Raw genomic sequence first — 8,960 nt, 5'->3', positions numbered from 1 at the left:
GCCGCCCTGAACACCCCCGAGGTCCGAGGACTGCAGACGGACGAGGTACATATCTGTCTAGGCTAGCCTAGCTATGCTATCTGGGATGTTCCTTTAGATCGAATTTGTTTAGCTAGCTTATCAAACTGTGTGATCTTTGCACCTGTGGTGTTTTATACTGTCAGCCAAGCATTTCAGTCCGACTGTCACGGGACACCTATGTTGTAAAACTAATAGTGGTAGCCAGCATGTTAGCATGTTAGCATCCCCGTGGCTCTGTCTAGTCTGTCACGTCCTAAGGTCTCTAGTAGTCGAAAAGTGCTTTTATTTATTTATCGCAAGGCACATTTGGCAAGCCTGATGCCCGACCAAGGGAACAGCCACCCGACGACCCATTTAGAGTCAGTGAAAGAAGGAGTTTTATTACAAACGGTGTCTTGGCGGGGTCAATTTGATTTCGACATAGTCTCCAGTTTCGACAATCTAACCATAGAGAAGGATGCGACCCGGCTGGCCAGCATGTAGGACACTGTCCTCGGGTCGTGTGGATGTGATTACATGTATTAGTTACAACATAGTTAGTATAGACAACTAAACTGGCCACTTTGTCAATGCTGCTTGGCTATGGCCAGGCAGGCTGGTGGTAATGGGAGAGGGTGCCCTTATTTACGTGTCGTTTTTGAGAGGATGACACCTGTCAAATTGACACCAACATTATATTGACAGTAATATGAGGCCAAATGTACTATGGACTTGAGCCACCTGTATAACTGACGCAGAAAGCATTGGGGTTGGGCTATATTGTAAGTCATAAGGTTGTTATGGATCATAACATTGTTGCGAAATATCCTGGAAATTCTCAAGTCTGATCTCAGGAATCACCAGGAAGTCATTGATGACCATGTGAATCATTTACAGTAATGGTGACATCGATGTTACATTAACCGTGCTCTTTTCCTGTGATTGTGTACTTTGCTTTCAGGAGGAATGTAGAATTCTCAGGGTGAAAGTCATTGCTGGAATTGGTCTGGCCAAGAAAGATATCCTTGGTGCCAGGTCAGTCTATTAAACTATTAAAACTGTTATGTTACATGTTGTCTCTCTACACAATTTAACCCTTTCTATAATGATCACTTCACTAAGTTGCCTACTTGACTCTAATTCCACACAATCCATTCCTCAGTTATTGGACTCCTAAATACAGTTACAGTGCATGCTACATCTTGATGTGCTGTTTTACTCAAAACAGTTCAAGAGTTAATGACCACGAGTTCATGTTTACTTAAGTACTGAAAGTAAAAAATCAAACCTTACCCACATCATTAAAACGAACAACAAGAGTTTGTTTGTACTGTAAACTTTACATTTGCCTTGAGCAATAAAGGCCATGTATATAGGAGTTTTGATTTTGTAAACATTGGCAGCCTTTTGAAACTTGGGGTGAAAATGTGTCTGTTTATACATGTTAACAATTATGGTCTTCGCTGTAGGTACAGTTGTTTAATAGGGCACAGCACAGAGTTAGCATGTTATCAGTAACAATCAGTTGCTAAGCAACGCATGGTTATTATTTGCACTCTTTTGTGTATTGAATCATATTCCTCTTTGTCCCTGCACTTTCCATATACAGTAGGCATAGTAGGCCTGTTCCACTTGAAATACAAACATCTCATCTTTAAGTTGCATAGCTCCCGAGGGAATCACAGCAGTCCTCTTTTGCATTGGAGAATGCAAAGTTGAATATCATAGTAGTGTATTGACAGGGTCACAAGAACCTCACAGAGAACCTCAATTAATCAAAATATCTATTCAGGTCAGGTTGAGGTTAATTTCAAATGTCTCTATTTTGAGACAAACAGACTCATCAACAATACTGCCACGCCAAGTCCAGTAGAATATCAATAAACAAACCTCAGTAAGCTTCCAAAACACCAAGTAATGTTATGCCCTGCAATACGTCTCCATAGGGGTTTGTGGACATTATTTGAAGGCACCTTCCCAGTCAATGTGTTGTTACCTTGTGCAACCTTAAGATGGCGCTATGAGCAGGAGTCCTTTCTGCCCTTGGTGGATGTTTCCCATAAATAGCCCACCATAAGTTCCTGTCATACAAGCAGTTACAGATAAGCCATCTTTTTCTATATGCATTTGTAAATCACCTGTTGTTTTCATGTAACTATTTTTGGGTCTGATGATATCATTAGTTGGTCATCCACATGGCCTTAGGGTGAAACCATGTTAAATGTTGTCCAGTGATTCATTCATTTATTGGAATTATGTCACAGTGATCCATATACAAGAATATCCCTCTACGATCCTGTCACTGGAGACCTAACAAGTCTTCAGACGAAAACAATCAAAAAGGTAAGTAACTACACATCACTTGCCGAATGAATACACGTTTTGTTTGTTTGTTTTTATACTTTGCTAATGTTTTAACTTAATAACACTTGAACACATTGCCCTCTCTTTCCGTCTTCCCTTTTGACCTGAAGACGTTGGACCCGAAGTGGAATGAAGAATTCTTTTTCAGAGTAAGTGATGAAGGATCTGATCAAGTTGCTGTGTGACCAAGTGGTCTGAGGGGAACCCCTTGCTGACCTCTGTCAATTTCCCTCCATTTCTCCCTCTCTTCATTTCACACTACATGCTTTGACTTCTTTTACTGCTATAGACAATTAGCCAGAGGTGCATTGTCTCTTCCATAATGGCCTAGTAATATGTTCTCTATTTGTGCTTGAAGGTGGAATCCAACCTGACCAGGCTTAGGCTGTCCCACATTCTCACTGGGGAAGTCAGCATTTCACAGAAAGCCAGTTTACAGTCAGAAAGCAGCACACCTTGGGTGTGTGCGGTCTGTTCATGTCTCTGTACATGGGGATTGTGTTTGTTTATGCATGTCCGTGTTAACATACGACCAGCAACAGGAAGTCTTCCACTGGGTAAGGCATTGTCCTCGGTCCATGAGAGACCTGTATTCATGTTACCCCAGGCTACTATCGTCCCTGGACATGTGGTAAAGTAAACACAGTCGTGGTTAAATGTTAAACTCTGCTGGTGGTAGATTGGCGTGTTGTTTTTTATGTGGTGGAAAGCTGGCTTTGTCACGGTTCCTATTGTTCAGCCCTGTTGGGAGCCTGTGAGACTAACGACCATTATAGTGTAGCTATGGCAGTGAGTGCCCAGATAATAATCAAAATGTTGACATTGTTTGGACCCTAGCCTACTAGTCCAAGTCATGTCATGTCAACAGCCTAACATTAGCCTACATTGGGGAATATAGTGTCTTCTTAATCTTCCTGTGGTTTCTGGTATTTAGAGAATCTTGATGGAGAACCACAGAACTGTTGGTAATGGAGAGAAAGCTAGAGAGAGAGAAGCGAGAGACGTAACTAATACCTGCATGTGGTTTTACCGCAGCAGTAGAATGGCCTCCACAGTGTCTAGTGAAATGGTCTCTCAGGTCCATCTTGCCAGTAGACGAAGGGAAATATTTGAAATGTTTTTCCTGCCATGGACATTTAGCAGGAAACTTGTGTGTATATATAGGAGCACACACTGCTGGGTAAAATATCCACTGTGTTTAAGCCTCAGACCCTCACCATGTTTATGCGTCTCTTGAAATTATGGCAGTTCTGCTCAATGTCTCCCTGCCCTGGACATTGACTCAACTCCCCCTCTGAGTTGGTCTAAAACAAGTCCCTTCACCATTCCCAGTCAGCCTCAGGGCCTCTCTCTGTCCTTAGGGCCTCTCTCTGTCCTGGACTCAGTTGCCACGAGCAAATTCACCATAGATACAGTTTCTGTGTTGCACATACTGCTCACTTGCACCTGTAATTTGCAATGAAGGACCTTTGTGAATGTGAATATCGCCACGTTTATTTTAAGCTCCAATTGGCAAGTCAGCGGAATCTCACTATCAAACACCGCCCATCCTTTAAATGCCTCGTATGATTTAGTTATTCATACATTCTGAAGTTAGTTATGTTAACCCTCTACCTCAGTTGCTGCTCTTTGGCCTGCCTTGCGAATGTGACCATGTCAATAATGGCCTCACTTAGCAGGAGGGTCCGTTTTGACAGAAACACAGTGAATGAAGGGGTGGCCTGTGGCCCTCTGGCTCAGTGTATTATACCAAGTTGACTGGAACCTTACACAGAAATCATACGCAAAGAGAGAAATACTCTTCACACGAAACAGGGCAGAGAGAGAAAAAAACCTCTTCTGATAACAATCTAGGCGGCCTTTTACAAATTGGTTTTGATTTGATTGATTTATTAATTTAAAGGATCCCCATTCGCTGATGCCCATTACATTATGTTCGTCACATGTGCACCTATAAGTATGTTACATTAAGAAAGCGGTCATTCAAATGTTCTCAAACATGAATTTGTTGTACATGAATTTCTGACTCTGATTACCCAATTGGTAGAGGTAAGGACTTAATCTCATGAATTATTCTCAGGGCCTTTGCCAGAGGACAAGAACAAAACACTATCCATGACCAATACTGGACTATTGATCAGCTGCGCAAGTAGTGCATTCTTAAATGGTATTTGAAAGAGGACTTGCTATTGGATTGATGTGTATAAAGGGGGCAGCTATTCCAATGATTGATGGCATGATAATTGCCTGTCTTTTTTAAGGCATTAGATTTTGGGCAAGATAATGTGATTTTGTCCTTCACCTGCTATTCTAGTGAAATGACTGAAGGTTACCAGTACTTACTACATTTGTTAATTTGACTGTGTAAAAACTCAGGTTTAGTGGAATTAATGCTATTCCTGATGTGACTGTGCCTAAGACAAGTCTTTTCTCTTCTGGTAACCATAAGAGTTTACCATGCATGCTGTCTGTGTTGGTTCTTATGGGGCAGTGTAAGACTAGTCTAGCCTCTCAGTTTTGGGCAATGTGTAGTTTCCTCAGTACAGTGTTTGATGCAGACGACCATGCAGGTGAGCATTAGTCCAGGTGTCTTAAAATTAAAGATTTAACTCCAGCATAGATTATTGCCCCAGAATCTATGCTGGAACGTACGGAAGGCATTTTTGCGTCATAGAGATGCCGTTGCCCAACAGTCACGTCAATGTGTTCTACTCATGACACATCGACTATCTATTATTACACCCAGTCCACCCTTATACAGTACCCTTATCTTATCCAGTACACGCTTATCCACCTGTTGTATAGGATCACTAGACAAGTACAGAGTGTAGGCATAGATGACAGTTTATGACTAGATCCCAGAATAATGGATTTGGTCTTTGAGATGTTACATTGTTAGTTATTTTGTTTTATCGAATCAAGCACCAAATTGGTCTCACCAATTTCGTCACATTGGTCTCACCAAAAACACCAAATACAGTGTAGATTAATTTGGAGTCTTTGTCATGAACAGCAATGCTATGGGTACAACATCATCTCCATCCATCACCAGTCGTCTGTCATCTGTGTAGGCAAGGCAAGTTTACTTGTATAGTACATTTCATACAACAGGGGCAATTCTCCTAAAGACACCCGCTTTCCCCTCTACTGTGTCCCTAAGAACTTCTATTGCCCCCCTTGTACTGTTTCTCAGTTTCTCCAGTAATATAAAAAAAAAGAAAGGTTTTAGTAGAAGGCGATAATAGGGAGAAGGTTTTTCCTTCTATCAGTGGCCCCGGGCCCGAGCTAGAGTACTCTTCCTGCAACGAATGGTGGACTGTTGATTCACATGCTTAGTATTCAAATGTATTGATTGTAAGTCGCTTTGGAATAAGGCGTCTGCTAAATGCCAAAAATGTAAATGTAAATGTAAATTCAAAGTGCTTTACATATAGCATTAAAAGAAATACAGAAAAAGAAGGATAGTAATTAAAACTAGAAATAAAAATGGCAAGAATAGATACATATAGTCATAGATACGTATATAGAGAAAATAAATAGTAAGGGAACAAGTGAAATAGTTGTGTCTATAAGTGTGTTGAAATCTTGTATTTAAACCGTTAGTCAAAGTAGTCTTGTATTTTGTGAATGGACTATTCTCTCTATCAGTTTACTGCTGTTCTGCCCAGTAAATGTTAATCTGCCGTCTTTAGGAGTAGGATATAAACCATCCATCAGACATTTATTTAATATACAAGATATGGGACCAGAAGTGTAATCACCTGCGAGACAAAGTACTATACCGTCCAGCATGTCAGTGCTTACTGAGCCATGTTCAGGAAGGGCCTTCAACAACGTCCTTACTTCACTCTCGTCCACACTGTCACATTGAAATGTGCAACTTTCCCTAAACATTATCTTATTTCTTATAAGTTCAAGAGTATTGGAATCAATGCTGCCCATATTCTGCCTTAGTGCATCACCTCTTTGTTCCTAACGTTTCCTCTCTCTATCTTTAAACCAGATGTATCCTTCCCCTACATCAGGAATGTGTTATTGGAACAGTAAATATAATACAGTGGCCAGGAAAAGTTAACATGAGTCTCAAGTCTCACGTTCTCTATGCATATGTGTGTATAAAGGTTAAATGGTCTGTATTTCTTTTTCCTGAGTGGGGCAGTCCCACTCATATTTTTCTTTTTTATTGTGATAGAGACAGTAGAGATTTGATAGGAAGGATGGGTGAGAGAGAAGGGATGACATGCAGGACATGTCCGCGGACGGAATCAAACCGGGGACCCTGTGGTGACATGGTCGACGCTTAGTGCGTTACCTCACCAAGCGCCCCCAATATATCCTATTATTAACTGAAAGTATGAATATAGCATTCATAATCAGATTAATTATCACAGTCTTCCACAGAGCCTCTACACAGCCATGTCAGGTGCCTGGTTAAATTCATTCCAACTCTTCTTGTTTTTAGTGGACAAAAGGAAATCTTCAGTAAATGTTAAGTAACCTATCTGTCCTTAAGGGTCATACACAGCTTTTTGTTTGTATTATTATTATTTTTTTTAGAAAATATCATTTTTGTCGCTTGAAACCACAGACCATGTTTGGCGTGAAACCAACGACATGGTTCCGCTAAGTTGTTTTGTGCTGACGGTTTGGCTAGTTAGTCAGCCAGCCAGAATACAACAGATCTATCTTTGCTTATGAATGTAGGCAGTCCATGCCCTGGCTTGATTTCAGTTTCACGGCTGACGTTAGTCACCGGCCATTTGTGGTCCGTGGTTCTGGGAGTGGGACTCCCTCCAAATAGAAACCAGAAGCTGGATGCTGAGTTTATCACCTCTCATGTTTTACAGACACTTCAATTCATGAGCGCTATAGCGCTAGCTAAAATCTGGTGATGACTCAATGCGCAAACACTGACTTCTATACAGTAGAGAGCGCTTGGGATGTTTTGGCCAGTACAAATATATTTTCTTGTAGGCTACGTCTCAGCTGTTTAAAAAAATAATACAATGACTTTCCATGTACAGTCCAGTATCACAGTATCTAGTACGTTGTGTAATGTCTCACATTTTCCTTGGTACTCTATTATCTTCACTAGTCATTAAATACTAGTCTTAAATTCACATGGAGTGATAAGGTGCGTCTACAGTAGTTGCAGTATGATAGGATTGGTCAATGAAGCCCCGTTGACTAAACTGTTAAACTGTTATCTCCTCTCTTATCTTCTCAGGTTCATCCCATCAAGCATCGACTCCTGCTGGAGGTGTTCGATGAGAACCGTCTTGTAAGTCAATCTGGTGTGTGTGCGTATGTATGTGTGCGTATGTATGTGTGCGCATGTATGTGTGCGCATGTATTGTGTACGTATGCGTATGTGTGCGTATGTATGCGCATGTATGTGTACGTATGCGTATGTATGTGTACGTATGCGTATGTGTGCGCATGTATGTGTACGTATGTGTATGTATGTGTACGTATGCGTATGTATGTGTACGTATGCGTATGTATGTGTGCGTATGTATGTGTGCATATGTATGTGTGCGTATGTATGTGTGCGTATGTATGTGTGCGTATGTATGTGTGCGTATGTATGTGTGCGTACGTATGTGTACGTACGTATGTGTGTGTACGTACGTATGTGTGGGTACGTACGTATGTGTGCGTACGTATGTGTGCGTGCGTATGTGTGTGCGTGCGTGTGCGTGCGTATATGTGCGTGCGTATGTGTGCGTGCGTCCGTATGTGTGCGTGCATATGTGTGCGTGCGTATGTGTGCGTACGTATGTGTGCGTACGTATGTGTGCCATGTGCTCTTATTTGTTGTTTCTTTGTAAATGTGGGAAGACAAAACGATATTTTGCATGACCAAATGTGTTTTATTGGGTATATAATGATGAGCAGTATCAAGCAATGAATGTTGGTTGCATATAGGCCTATACAACATACAATATACAACGCTGGTGAATATACAATGCACAGGAACATGTAGGTGGTAATATTGGTGTTTTGCCCAAACGTGAAAAAATATGTGGTGCCATAAGTTTTCATAAATGGACCAGTATACCCTTTTATTGCACTGTATCCCCATGTTTGGGAAATTAAATATACCCATGGGTGTTATTAATAGTGAAAGGTAGGCTAACTGGTTTTGCGCACATTAAACTTACTGAATCATGACCAAACAAGCCATGGTTTTTTTGTATTGTTAAGATACGCGAGTTGCCAGATTGCGAAATACTGATGAAGGTTAAATAAGCATTTTCATAAATAAAAAAATATAATTTTTTTGAAAACATTCAATAGTCAGTACATTCAGTACAGTCAAGTTAGAACTATGGGGATGTAGTGGACGTCACAGGTTATTATGAAATGGATCTTGAAGGCGGTGGAGAGCATGTGATCATGGACAGGTTTAAGCCTGATGCTGGATCAGAGCAGCTGCTGCCCCAGTTCCAGGGCTGACGTGGGCTCTGTGGGCACCTGGGGGCTCATTTATAAAACTGTGCATAGGACCGGCGTAAAAAGGCTGCGTACGTACGAAAGCCAGAACGTTCACAACGCACACAAATATTCTGATTTAGTTATAACACAGCGTGCAA

At 41.2% G+C, this 8,960-nt stretch overlaps 1 protein-coding gene across 1 annotated transcript in view; it reads left to right on the top strand.

Moving 5' to 3' along the window:
- The window catches only part of nedd4a (NEDD4 E3 ubiquitin protein ligase a), a gene marked incomplete at its 5' end in the record, with an annotated part of 33,051 nt that continues 24,091 nt past the window's right edge, over window positions 1-8,960 (top strand). The window contains 5 exons of the mRNA XM_080534652.1: window positions 1-45; window positions 962-1,035; window positions 2,265-2,343; window positions 2,475-2,513; window positions 7,592-7,645. The remainder of the gene's footprint in view (window positions 46-961; window positions 1,036-2,264; window positions 2,344-2,474; window positions 2,514-7,591; window positions 7,646-8,960) is intronic.

Source organism: Nansenia antarctica (genome assembly GCF_963989245.1).
Source record: "Nansenia antarctica genome assembly, chromosome: 1".
NCBI lineage: Eukaryota > Metazoa > Chordata > Actinopteri > Argentiniformes > Microstomatidae > Nansenia > Nansenia antarctica.
Note: the sequence above shows the minus strand (reverse complement) of the source record. Positions and strands in the feature narration are given on the sequence as shown.